A 14,611-nucleotide genomic window follows, 5' to 3' on the forward strand; every position below is an offset into this window, starting at 1 on the left:
GACGTTGATCCGCTTCTTCGATAGACGACGTTTAATAGTCACCTACCACCGGCGAATCTTCCTCAAGTCTCACGGGCCAATTATAATTAAAATTAAAAATATTTGGATCAACGATAAAAACAAAACAAAAAAAAAACGATCGTGCCCCCTGTCCAAATAGTACAGCCACTGAGTGCGTTTTCAAATTTCCCTCATTACATAATAATAATAATAATAATAATAATAATAAATCAAAATAAAAAGTAAAAACACAGGTTCAACACTGGTTTCACAACACCTGGTCACAGTGCGAAAGCAGGGGCACAGTTTGATGGCGGGACCCACGGGCGGGTCGACGCTGCGGGTTCGGACGCCCTCCCTCCCCCGTCGCCTTTTCAACGGGCCTCGTCGCGCACAGCGGGGGCGCACCATCCGAACGCGCTGTTGCGGTTCACCTCCCAGCCAACGGGCGGCTACGGAGCAGCGGGGAACGACGCGAGCGGCGAGGAAGAAGAAACCCGCCGCTTTGGGACGAAGGAAGGCGGAAGCGAGCTCCCCCCCCCCCCCCACTTTGTTTTCTTCCTTTGGCGTTTGTGTGTTCCAGCGTGACGTCGGACGGAGCGCGTCCGTCTCCTCCGTTGGAGGGTGGGGTGGGTGGGGGATGTCTGGCGTTAGCTGCTGTGTTTTTCTCTGGTGGACGGACAGCCAGCCCCGAATAGCGGAACCAAAAAATAAAAACAACAATAAAACACGCTCTGTTTGTACGACACGGTGGGGGGGGGGAAACAACCAAAAAACGGTCTCCCAAGCGAAACCCTCGACGCGAACGTTTTTGTTTTTCTCCTCCTCCTCGTTGAAGGGGGGAGCGTCCCGGACGTGTGTGCTTCCGCGGTGCGCGCTGCACAAACCTTTGTGACCCGTGTTTGGGCGCGTGTGCGTCTCCGGGGGGGGGGGGCGGGGTTACAAATCAAATTAAACAGATCCTCAAAGCCCCTCGAAGCAACTTATATCAGCCATTAAAAACATCAACACGCGGAACACTGAACAGCTACGACACTTATAAAACCCAGACCGGGGATGCGGGGATTGCCACTTCCGCGTCGGCCTCTCGCGTCCAATCACGGGCGGCGTCTCGGTCGCCGCGGGCGCTCGGGTCCCCCCCCCCCCCCCGAGCTGCGTTCTCTTTTTCGCATGCTTTTATTTTGGTGCCAGGGCTTCACAATGTAGAAGTACAGCAAGCCATGACGGACAAATATACACAGTTTTGCTTTTTAAGAACACGCTCGGAACAAGAAGACACACGACATCATCATCATCATCATCATCATCAATGTCATTACACAGAGTGGGGCTTGAGACAATTCACGACAGTAACGTGTGCAGAGAGACGGTGGGAGGGCTTAAGGTGTGTGTGCGCGAGTGTGTGTGTGCGCACGTACATGTGTGTGCATGTGCTTGTGCGTGCGTGCGTGCGTGCGCGTGTGCTTTCAAGCTTCACCTGAAGTTGCAGAAAGGTTCGAGCGAACACAACAGCATCGAGTCTCAAGTTTCTGTGCAAAAACGGTCGAGACCATTCGATCGTTACCCCCCCACCACCCCCCACCACCCCCCACATACCAAAAAGTCAAACTAGACGTGCAAGAAAAAAAAAAAAAAAAAGTGCAACATCTAAAATGAAAACAAACACCAAAGACCGTACGCATGTGTCCATGCTCGCAGGGATTTGAGAAAGGAGCTGGAGGTTTGCGGTGGGACGGACGGACGGGTGGAGGCGTTCTGCAACCCCAGGAGCGGATGAAACGCCCAAACTCTGAATGGCGAGCGTGAAGCAGTGTGTGTGTGTGTGTGTGCGTGTGTGTGTGCGTGCGCGCGCTTCACGCCGAGCGCGGGCGACAACGGCGTTGCCACCGTACACGCGCAAGCCTCCGCTCCCCAAATCCGAAAAAGCAAAGCATCGCCTGGACAAACAGCTATGTACACGACTCCCTTAAATGATGCCCCCCCCCCCCCCCCCCCCCCCGCCCTTCTACTTAAAAAAATAATACATCTCGACACGAACACATCAGATTTTGTTTTAAGAACAAAACAGAAAAGGACCCTTTTTTAAGTCGCCCGTCGTCAAACCCTGAACCCCGATCGTCCTCCGCACATTTCAACAACGTCTGAGGTCGTTCTAACGCCTGCGCCTGCGGTGCACCTACTTCTGATATGAGTGGGAGATTTGAACCCCACCCACACACACACACACACACACACACACACACACACACACAAATCCCAAAGCAAAAAAAACAAAAAAAAAAACAAAAAAAAACACCTTCTTAAATATATATAACCGTTAGTAGTAATACAGAGAACCAACGCAACCTCTAAAATGAAAAGTACATCCTCTTCTGTTCTCAACAGATGATTTAAAAAATTAATAAAAATGACCCTTGTGCCGTTTGTTTTTTGGTCTCCACGCCTCCGTCCTACTCATGGAGGAAGTGTGCGGCGGTGGCTCCCCTCCTCACGCGACTGTAAATATTAACACTTCCCCACAGTCGGTTTCGAATAAAACATCTGAGGGGAGAGAGGAGGGGACGGGAGGGACGGGAGGCCCGGGACGGCCCCCCCCCCGAGGGCGGCCGTCAAGAAGCATGCACTGTTTTGCCGACGCCTCGCCGGGACGGGGGGCCGGGCTTGGAGGTGGTCAGCTTTTTGAAATTTAAACCTTTTTTTTTTTTTTTTTTCCTTCCAATTCTTACAATTTCGCGTTTCGTTTCCTTTCTTTTCTTTTCTTTTTTTTTTTTTTGTAAAGAACCTTTCTCTGAGAAAGGCCTCGACCCCGGAGACGTTCCCACCGCCGATCCGACCTCGGAGAAGAGATGCTCCGATACGGCTTTAAAAATTCAGGCAAAGCTGCAGAGAGAGAGAGAGAGAGAGAGAGAGAGAGGGAGAGAGGGAGAGAGAGAGAGAGGGATCAGACTTTTGCCTCCTCCCTCGCTCCCGCTTTTCTTCGATTCAACAACTGATTTTTGCACCCACCGACGCCTCAGGGCGCCGAGGGCGGATTTTACTCAGCAGCCCGCGGGGGCGACCCAACTGCGGGGGTGCTTCTTTTCCATTGCTCTGATACCACATGCGTTCAAGTGGCGGCGTCTTTCAAAGTTCGCGAGTTCATTCCTCGCTCCGGTTCCACAGCCAGCCAAAAAACTCGAAAATTGAAACCAAAATTGGATGAGAAGGGGAGTGCCACACTTCTGCAGTGAAACCTTATTGAGACGAAATAAAATCAAAAAAAAAAAACAATCAGACAGCAGCTGATTCCCATTCTAGCTGAAGACCCGTCCCCCCGCGGTTGCTATTTCATTAGCGTCATTACCGAAGAGCACGTGTTTGTAGCGATGGAACATGGACCCCGCCACAGACAAAGTGGCTGATAGGGTAAGAAGAGCGGCCGGGAGAGGCGGAGGAGTGCGCGCGGCGGTGGAAGACGAGGCGAGAGGAAGACCAGGAGCTGTCGTCTAAGACGCTGTTTTCACACTTTTTTTTCCCTTTTTGTTATTACGGTACTGGAATTACTAGAGTTTCATATTTGTGTATTTTAGAATGACTCAGGGGGGGAAAAAAAACAAACAAACTCAACTCTGACATACTGTCCTACATTACATTACAGTAAAGAGAGGCCAGTCTTGTTTGGTAATGGAATGTTGGTTTATGAAAAACAAAGTACTTTAAAGTACTTTAAACAAAATACTTTAAAGACAGAATGACCCATCGAGCAACAGCCCCTGGTGTTCGTGTTTTTCAGGTCGTTGTCTTACGAGTGTTGGGAGAGAACCTTTGCCAGTCAATGAGTTGATTTTGAGACATGTATTAAAGTGTTTTGGTCGTTTTAGGGCATTCCGGGTTGAGAGAGGGAGAGCGAGAGAGTTTTGAAAAAGTGAACGCAGCGTTGAGAAAACGTGTGAAACCAATTTGGCAAAAGCGCAATAAAGATGACTTCTCTTATTTATTTACACCACTGCGTCGGGGTGGGTGCGGGGTTTGTACCTGGGCCTGGGCTCGGGGGTTCACTGCAGGGGGGCCGCCGGCGCTCCCGAGCAGTGGAAGTGCACGTTGAGCCACTTGGCGTCGCGGCGGTGCCACACCCGCGTCTCCTCCGACTGGCAGGAGCGCGGCCGGCCCTGCCCGTCCATGTACTGCGTCAGGCGGATGTAGGCGATGCACGCCGCGTCCTCGCCGATCAGGTGCACGTGGGGGTTGAGGATGGTGGTGTGCACGGGCTTGCTGTTTTTGCTGAGCACTGTGACGAGAATCAGAATATTCGAAAACACTGACACCGCTGACGCAAAACAACTCATTCTCAAAGTTAATAAAGCAATTTAGGATTTCCGTTGGGGCAAACGTCAGTGCCTATGTCTGCAGCATTCATTAAACTATAAAGCAAGGAATCACATATTTAGCGCTTTTGCTTTTAATACTGTAATAATACATTATCCAATAACACACTTTGTAATAAGCATCTTTGAACGTTTTATGTAACAGGTTTTTCAGCATCTCATAATGACCTTTTCAAGTACTAGACTTGATATGTACAGTATGCCCTATAGAACTTATATTAATGGTCCAAACTATTACATTTTGGCAAGTTATTACAAATTGCAGGGTGATTACATAATGTGTTATTGTCTGCAGGGGTTACATGTTTTTTAGAATACATGGCCTAAATCAGCGGTTCCCAAACCGTGGTCCACGGACCACCGATCGTCCGTCCACAAGGGGATTGCAAGTGGTCGGGCGGTCAAACAAAAGAAAGGAAAATAAAATCATTGAAATTGAAATGAAATCTGTTGTGAATCTGAAATCTAAAGTAGTATCTGCTCAAGGAGCCCGCACTGACTCGTCCGACCGACAGTGTAGCGGAGTAGTCAACTTCTATTCTATGTCCTGAATCTATTAGTTAAGGACAGATTTTACATTGCGGGGAAAAGTTTGGGAACCGCTGGTCTAAATAACACATGCAACGTAACATGACAACATACAGTTCTCGAAGTAGAACTTGTGAAGTCCATGCCTTCCACCAGGTTCCCCAGGGCCTCGGCTCAAAGGAGGTCAGCCCCGGGTCACAGATCCTCCTGTCAGAGGAAAACACACGCGCACACACACACACACACACATTATTTCCTGTTCTGTGCTCAGCACTTGGTGCGGCGGCAGACGTAAACACTGTGGTTGTAAGCAGAACGCCGACAGTTACTTCCAAAACTGACCAAAATGTCTATATTTTGGCAAATGCTGGGAATAATGATATGTTAACGAATAACAACTTCACAAATGTGTTTTTAAAATCGAGGTGGATGGTTGAGCTGGTAAACAAAGACACTCAAGCACACTTACGTGTATGCATCAAAATCTCCGTTGTTGATGGCCTCGATCAGTTGCTCTGTTATCTTAATGATCTCCTGTTTACGAGCTGAGGAGAGAGAGAGAGAGAGAGGGAGCGACAGAGAGAGAGAGAGAGAGGGAGGGAGGGAGGGAGGGAGGGAGGGAGGGAGGGAGGGAGAGGGAGGGTTAAATACATCTGAGTTAGTGAGTTAAACATCTGGGACTTGGTTCAGTAGGGTCCTGTGCTCATGCTTTGACCCAGACTTCCTATCTAGATGCAGTGGTTCTCAGAGTGGGGTCCCCTCAGGGGCCCTTCAAGGGGTTCCGGACAGTCCCCGTCAAAATGACTCATAGTTTAAAACATCACCGTTATTTTATATAACAAGAGGTTAGATGTACATTAGAGAATGTACAATAATGACTTATTTTGATCCCAGTTTCACTGTTATCGCTCTAACTATGGTATAGCCAGGTATGGAATTTTTGGACTAAACCATATCTAACAAATCTAAAAAAAAAACGAATCAAATAGGGTCCGTGGTCTAATGGGTATCAAATTGAGGGTCCTTGACGTGGAAATGGTCGAGAATCCCCGGTCTAGAGTACAATGAACCACTTCTTATGGTCTTGCCGGGCTCATAAATTGTATCGAAATGCTGGCACGACTGCGAGATTCTCCACCAAGACCCGACATCCAGGTATCCTCTGTACTCTGGATAAAGCACAGCACGCCACGGCCACAAGCCGACACGCCGCCCATGTGGAAGCATTTCCCTTTTGTGTTGCGAAGAGTCTCATCATCATCATCATCATCATCGAATCATCTATGCAGCCACCCTTTGATATGACTTCTGTGCGCTGTCCAGGAAGTCACTGACCTGGCACTAACTGCTCCAGACAGCTCAAAAAGGATTCGCACGCACGCACCCCGCACACACACACACACACCAATTCGGCTGCAGTCTGATTTTAACGTGCAAGTAAAGCACTCAAAGGCCCACACAGAAAACTAATCGATAAAGTCAGCTTTCCAAGAGACAGAGACTGAGCGAGGGAGAGAGAGAGAGAGAGAGAGAGAGAGAGAGAGAGAGAGAGAGAGAGAGGAGAGAGAGAGAGAGAGAGAGAGAGAGAGAGAGAGAGAGAGAGAGAGAGAGAGAGAGAGAGAGAGAGAGAGAGAGAGAGAGAGAGAGAGAGAGAGAGAGGTGCACACACAACATGCCTATATATATATATATATATATATATATACACACACACACACACACACACACTTCAAACTGCACGACCACACTCGAAGCGTCCAGTCCATTTAAAAGGAACTAGAGCAGGAGGCCACCGGCTGCAATGGAAGTGTTGCTGGAAAGCAGCATCGGGTCAGAGCCTGCACTTACGCTCCCGCAGGTCGCTGCTGCCTTCCGGGCCCGCAGACTGGCTCCTGGTTCACAATAAGCCCCGGCCATGGGGGCCTGCTGGGGGCCGCGAGTAGCCTTCTGCCGGGGGCCGCAAGCGGCCTTCTGCTGGGGGCCGGCTGGTGGCATGCCTTTTAGTCGGCCCGACAACACACAGTCAGTTAGGTAACGAGGGCTGTTTATGTGTTTACTCTAAACAAACAGCACAGAATTTCAATTCAGTGACTCGAACAGGGGCCAACTCTGCCTCTAAGAGAGAGCATGCAGTGAAGACCCGACACCAGCAGGTGGCAGCAGAGAGCCGGAGAGGCGCTGGTCAGGTGGCGAGAAGGGAACGATCCGCGCGAACGGCGGCAGTTTAGCCGGCTCCATTTAAGTCACGCATAGTTTCCAGGCCCTCTTGAAATGTATCTAGCACTCTATAGAAGCTTCTGAAACACGTAGGAACAGTTGTCTGAAGAGTAGAGAGGGACACAGAGGTCAGAGGTCAGAGCCTCCAGCTGACTTACAGCCGGCTGCCGGACACAGAGGGTGAGGCTGCTCCTGAGAGGCGCTGCACTGGCTCGCGACGCCGCTGTCTGCGCTCGGAGCGGCATATGCAGCCACTGTCCGCAGTCACACACACACACACGCACACGCACACACACACACACACAACACAGACACAGACACACACACCCACACACACACACACACACACACACAGACACAGACACAGACACAGTACTGTACGTGATTTGTAAACACATTTTCAAAGCACTGACGCATAGCAGATTGACTGACTTACAACAATGAGTCAGAATGCATGTGCCGAAACACACGCGCACGCACACACACACACACACACACATCACACGCTGGCTTGAATGCATCTCAATATCTGGTAATTAGGTTTTTAGGTTTTAACCCAATTGTGGCTGGGTTCTTTGCGGCGTAATCCCTAAAACACTTCTCCTTTCTCACTTCCCGGCACCATTCGCCGTGGGTCGATTAGCGGTAGCGCAGGAAATGAAATCCAACTAGAAGAACGTATGGAGTGACGCCAAAGTGCCTCTATCAACTGTTAGCTAAAAAAAGGAGGCATGGCAAATGAATGCCAATTGAAAGATCGGTGGTCTCGGTAATGACTGAATGGGCAGATTCCCTCTCTCACAGTGTATGCATATTTGGATAGTAAGTGTGTAACCATATACATTGTTGAAATGCAGCTTGTTTGGCTGCGTCTACAATCACATCTGGTTGTTCCTGAGAGAGTAGTTCGTGAGAGGTTTTGCCGTGACGTGACGGGGCACTTCAAACGCCAGACCTTTTGTCCTCTGCCTACGAGCGTCTGTGAGACCTCACGCTGCCGCGCCGCCGTTTGCCCGGCGTGAAGACCCGAGCTTTGTGTTGCGTGCTGCCCGGGGCAAATTTAAAAAAAGATCCTAGCAGGATTTGTTGGAGGGAGAAATGGTTGTGAAATATCACATTTTTGAGAAATTGTCATTTATTATTAGACAAAACAATCACCTCAAATAAAAATATCAAGATTCAAATATCAAAATATCAAGGTTGATCGTAGTCGTTTCCATGGTTTCATCGAACACCACCAATATCCACAAGTGGTCTCAGAAGACCAGAGCGCAATATTAACGTAGCGTTGATTCTTAAAATTTTGGACGCAAAAAAACCTGATCGGTTGGATTTCTTAGGTCCCATCCTAGAGCTCAGAGTAACGGCCACTCAACTATTGACATAAACTGGAGTAACAGGAGCTCACTGCGTGGGGTTGTTCAGTCGAGCCGTAGTGGAGGCGGAGCCGCGTTCCAAGATTCAATGTCAGTTTGACTGACTGGGGGCGTGTTCAACGAGCCTCTGCAAAAATGTACATCCATATTAGCTGCCAACACCCACCCAAGGGAGCCTATGTGGGGTCTTGGAAAAACATTAAAAATACATGAGAGCTGGGAAGGCCTTTCTACTGCAGCGAAAGCACTCTGCATTTCATGCTCCCAGCTACGTCTGGTTTTCTCCCACGGATCCTTCGGATACAGTTTTGGGCCCTTTCCCTGTAAATCCCTCGTAATTCCACCTTAACATGAAAGGAACCTTATTCCATTTTGGGAAACAGCGGATGACAACAGCATCAAGACCAACGCTCGAGAGCCCGAAGAGGGCGATATAAGACCTGGAGGAGCAAGGGAGCCCAAGCTGATTCCAACCATAAGCACACCTCCAACCACAGAAGAGTTCATCCTTGAAATCAGCCGGTCTATTGTATTGTTCGGAATGAAACCCCATGTAGCCGGGGCGCTCCGTGAACACACCGTTGGCCATCGCCTCACCTTCGGTGTTTGTTTTGAGACAGTTTTTCTGTGGCAACTCCCACGCTACAACACAATGTATTCCAACAGCCACGGCCCTATCATTTTGACAGATAACTGACTTAAGCGGCAAAAACTGCAAAACTTCGAGGTTTTATTAAAAGGGTACTTGGCGAAAAGGTGATGAATAATCATTCATCACCTTCCATCCAAGATGGAAAGCTTATAGAATGTGAAAAGTAACCCCAAAACAATGACCTTTACAATCTTCCTGTGACTAATGACAACAGCAAAACCTTTATACAGTAGGTGGTCAATTGAATGGAGGTGGACTTTAAATATACAATTGTAAGGCAAGCCATCCGTCATAAAATGAAGGCACCTACTAGTATTATGTTTTCTACCCTTTAATATACTGACTGTCGCTATTTTCTGGGAAACTGTGGGGTTGAATGAACTTCCAACCATTAAAACCGTGGATAACGCCAAAAATAAATTGAGCGACAATTCCTCAGGTCATTCAATAACCGCGTCCTCAGCGTTCGTCCACTCCTGAGCCGGCTACGAAATGAAGCGAGGTGAAGGAAGCATGCAGAGTAGTAAAAGGTTGGTTAAGTACCTTTCCTACCTTTCATCTCCTCCTCTTCAGCGTTGTTGCAGCTCTCTGTGGAGCCCTGTCGACAAGAATCAGGGTCGAGTGGGGGGAAAAAAAAACAAAACAAAAAAAAAAACAGAGATAGAGAGGGGGAAACAAATGGCAGAACTGTAAAATTAAGCGTCTGTGTGTTGCTAGGGGAGGTTGTTTTTTTTTGATTTCCACAGACACACAGAAAACCTGACAGACACACGGGTCGACAGCTCCGTCCCAGGTGCACAAACCCTGCACAAACCAGCGAGGACTCGGCGCTCCTTTTTTTTTTTTGTTTTAGAAAACGCATGGCGACACGTCATTTTCTTTGGAAATCTCCAAAGTGCCAATGTAAAGTCAAATAAACAGCATTTGCTCTAATGTGGAGGTCGACAGATGTAGATTTGACCCCCACAGGCTCAATGGTGCGAGGGAGATTGCCAGCTCTGCTCATGGCGAGTTGTAGTCATAGTAACATACATTTAGCATTCTCACATTTTAGTAATCTGGTCTGCATATGCTGCCATTAAAGACGCTGTGAGCAGGATGTTCTCCATACATCGCTGTGTAATGAGCTGACAGCTTGGGGCGGCCGTTCCAAGATAAACTTTCAACATATTTTGCGTTTCAAGGGGCCTCGATTCTGTCGTGATGGCTCCCCCTGGTTTAACCGCGAGGAGAATTGATTTGACGTGTGATGGAAAGCAGCTACATGTGTCACAATTCACTTTACAGCAATGCATTCACGGAAAAACCCTCCACAGGCCACCTACAGTGGGAGCTGTGAGTGTTGGCTGGTAGCTGGCGGCCAGAGAACGATGTGGCTTACCTTAGTGCCATCAGCTGGGTTGTGCACAACAGTTGTCTGGGCTTCCTGGGGAGGGGGGAGGAGGTAGGAGACACTTTACCATGCGGGGAAGGGGGTGTGAGGGGGGGGGGGTTTGACCACCAGGGACGATGCAAAGGGTGTAGGGACCGGTTAGGTTTAGGCCGATCCATGGTTCAATCATCGATCGATCGCCGAAGGACATCAAACACAGACGATTTTTATTTTATTTTTCATCCCCCGGAAGAAAAATCCCGTCGATATTCCATCGTAGTCCATATTTATATTCGTATTCGATTTTAAGTTCCGTTTCCACGTTTGCGAACATTAAAATATTCCATCGCGTTTGTGCTCCTCAATCGACGCCTTGATTAAAAAAAAATGTTCTACATTGACGCCAGAACCGCTTCACGGCAATATTTTACGCCATTGTGCTTGACGTTCTGCACGTGAGAGTGTAAACGAACATGGAGGAAAATGACTCATTGGATGGATTATTACAACACTGGACTGTCTGGTACCGCGGCGTGACATCTTCAATTTTGCAAATAAGTCGGATTTTGATCTACACCTGTATGTCCTTGTTTTGCCTCTCCTGCCAATTTGAGAGGACAAGCGCCTTCCCATGCTTCGCAGCGACACAAAGAGGCTTTTTTAATACAAAGTATTTATTAATGTAATATACAGAAAGCATGCTATATCTCAATGTATATCGTTATCGAGATACAAAATCACCTATTTGGGGATAGGACATTTTGGCCATATCCCACAGCCCTAATGTTCATTGTGTAAAAGTCTTCTTGCATTGCATGTAAAAAAAAAATGGCTGTGATATTTTTCCCTCTCGTAGTATATGTGACTTTACGTGTTCTTCCAACCCTCAATGTGAAGTGCATTGTCTGAATCAACTACGACCACAGAACGGCGATGACCAACGACTTTGCCGAAATTTTGCGTGAACACCAAGCCTACTACTGATGCATTCAAGGACTACAGACAGAAATACTGTATATTGAATGAATAATATGTACACCACCAACACACATAGAACATGGGTGAAGCAACAGGAGACACGGTACAGAGGCTGATGTGGATTCTGGATGATTAAGTACAATGAGACGATAAAGACGGCTTGAGAAGTTAAGGCACACAATGCGAGTCTTCCTTGAAACCTTAAATATGACAATATTAAAAATAATAATAGGTGTGGCAGGTCAGCTTTTTACAGCAGGTGTCCCAGGAGCGGATGGGGCTTTGGTGTCCCTTCTCAAGGAGACCAACGCGGAAGCCAATAACTGGGATCAAACCCAGGACATTTAGGCTCAGAGCCGACCTCTCAGACCACTAGAAGCATGAACATTGTGGCCTTTCCTATCAACTGACTGAGCCATCAGACTACAAAAAGGTGAAAAATGGCCTCTGAAATGGATGAAAACAACACAACAACTTAGAGACACCAACACAAAGCATATTAAGAAGTTGGAATCGAACCTAGTTACGCCAGAGCTACCGATGGATAAAGTCAAAGCATTTAACAAACTTCAAGAATGTCAATCTTTGTAATGCCCCACACATCCAATGGACTCAAAATGCATTGGTTTCATCCCACCATGCACTCAGCTCGGCTCTAATCCACATCCGGTCGGAATGACATTTTCAGTCACTGCAACCTGAGCTGAGGAAAAGATGCGGAACCTCTGAGTGTCATCAATCGGGTGAGTTTAGCGGGGGAAGGCGAAACAGTTCCTGTTTACAGGAAAAAAAGGCTTCCTGATATTTGGGGCTGTGGGACGTTTGGCTTTACTGAGTTATTGGGTTGGCATCGAGGTGGAAATGATTGCCTGACACAAACTAGCCTTGCCAATAGAAAATATGTCGGCCTAATCCTTGCCCGGGAATCTCCAGAAAGCAAGCGCACCATGTTTTACAGTATTGGGAGCAATTGGGAGCAACTGAGATGAAATTTAAACTGACAGCAGGATAGTCAACCACGCTGAGGCATTCAAAGAAAGAGAAAGAGAATCTCAGTGTGTCTGAATGATTTTGCTCTCTGGTCTCTCGCTCTCTGGTCCACTACAGCTGATGCTGACTTTGATGGTATATTCATATCAAACGGGACAGTACCATTTTCTTTCCCCAAAATTGTCTTTGTCTTTAGTTTTTCCTGACATGGTACCTGCTTTCTGTCAATCTTGAGGTAAAGTCTCGTTAAAAATTTGGGGATATTTGTCTTTAATCCACTTGAAAAAAGGCAACACAGAGGGGCCGCATCTGGAATACGAGCGGACCCTCTCCGTCTCTGATCCACTCAGGCTCTTGTTTTACCCAGAAAAAAGATTTGTGGTTAACATTTCACGTGTCTTTGACAGCGTTGTGAATCGGCCATCTTTCAATGTGTTTTTACAAGTTTTGAGCTATTGAGCCCTGCGTTCGATGAGGAATGATAACCTCGGGTCCCTCCACAAATAAGCCACGCACACCGCGAAGTCGCCGGGGAGAGCCCGAGCACTTCTTGATGGAGGTTTCCTCTGCCGCAGAGCAAAATGAAAGTCATTTGTCTGGCTGTCAGTATCGTCAACATTGTGTGTGTGTGTGTGTGTGTGTGTGTGTGTGTGTGTGTGTACTATACGTCTGGGTAAAACATAAGCCTGCAGAGAGGGGTTACAGGCACAAAGTAATCACTGAGCTAAAAAAATAAATTAAAAAAATACATCAAGACTGTCAATCGTCAACTTCAGAGTTTCTGCTAAGAAAAAAAAAAAAAAGAAAAGATGCATAGAGAGGCAGAGTACGGGGAACATAAAGGGGGGAGTTAATAAAGGATTGTGACAAAAGGTTGTACCGGGGAAGGGAAGTGTGGCAGAACAAAAACCAAAGAGGGAAGAAAAAAAATAAAAGATGGAACAACAACGGTGCAAATGGGGTGGAAAGTAACCAGGACGAAAAGCAAGTAGAGATGAGGTACCATTGGCGCTGAAGATGACATGCTGCTGTCTTTGGTGCTGCTGCTGCTTACTACATTGATTTTACTGTTGTCTGCCTGGGACTGGGGCACAGAAACACACAGAAACACAGAACAGATTTCCACCACTAGGCAGGGACAGTTCACACCACCTCCGCTCAGCGTCCCCGCGGGAGTCTTCCTTAATGGCGACGGAGTGTCGACAACACTGGGCTGTGGGGCGGGCGCCGCCCACCCTCGCCCCTGCCCCCCGCAGAGAGGCAGCGATGCTCACGTCTTACACACCGCGGCAGCCAGGTTGCTGCTGATTTCGGTGCCAATGCTGTTTTAATGGGGTTTCCTGTGCTTACTGTTTAAATGTCCCCTCCCCCCGACGTTGAATCTGAACGTCCAGCAAGTCTGACACCATTTTTTGATCATCGCAAATTTAAGAAGAAAGAAACACTCCATTAAAACCAATGTATATTGGCATTTTACCTACTATCTTCAGTCTGTTTATGCTTTTATTGTCTGTCAATTTCGATGAATTAAGTGACCTTTGCCAGCTGCCTCAATAAAAATTTGCATGTCCAATCCCTCCAAACATTGGATGACAAAAATGAACATATTGAGAAAAATGTTTTGTATCTACCATATAATAAATAATTAGTTAAAAACAATAGTCTTGGTCAAAAACGGCACCACCTAAAGCATTCGGCCGCCTGTTTTAGCCAGCAAAACAGCCAGAAAATGTACCAAAAAAAACAAAAACCTGTCCACCTCAGTGCATGCAGTGAAAACTGTCGATGGGATTTTCTCCAATCGTGGAAGTGAATGATGTACAAAGAATTCCTGTTTGGGAGTGTGTATGTTTTATTTTCCCTTTTGTTATTCATCAGAAAGTGTCAGTTGAAGGACAAGATGAAAGACAAACGCCTAGAGCACATCAAATATGTTTAACAGAACGACTCAGAAGGATCTTTGAAGGCTTTTATCTCCTGCATTGGTAGTCGACAAATGAGACACGACAGCGGTAAGTATTTTTAAGGCTCGTATGAAAGGCTTCCGTTTGGGTCCAAAACATCAATACCTGCTTTTCTACCAAAAACATAGAAATCATGCTCAACATTTCCGGAGGAGCACAGTTATTGTTCC

General features: G+C 47.4%; 1 pseudogene across 1 annotated transcript in view; it reads right to left on the reverse strand.

Moving 5' to 3' along the window:
• Positions 1-2,051: 2,051 nt before the first annotated feature.
• The window catches only part of LOC307242241 (calcium/calmodulin-dependent protein kinase type II subunit gamma-like), a 62,969-nt pseudogene continuing 50,409 nt past the window's right edge, over positions 2,052-14,611 (reverse strand). Inside the window, exons 15-22 of the transcript XR_013844773.1 lie at positions 13,481-13,561; positions 10,519-10,563; positions 9,681-9,735; positions 7,268-7,363; positions 5,362-5,437; positions 5,007-5,099; positions 4,015-4,267; positions 2,052-2,880 (exon numbers count right to left, since the gene is read on the reverse strand). The product of XR_013844773.1 is annotated as a calcium/calmodulin-dependent protein kinase type II subunit gamma-like (transcript). The remainder of the gene's footprint in view (positions 2,881-4,014; positions 4,268-5,006; positions 5,100-5,361; positions 5,438-7,267; positions 7,364-9,680; positions 9,736-10,518; positions 10,564-13,480; positions 13,562-14,611) is intronic.

Source organism: Zeus faber, assembly GCF_960531495.2.
Source record: "Zeus faber genome assembly, chromosome: 16".
NCBI classification, from domain to species: domain Eukaryota; kingdom Metazoa; phylum Chordata; class Actinopteri; order Zeiformes; family Zeidae; genus Zeus; species Zeus faber.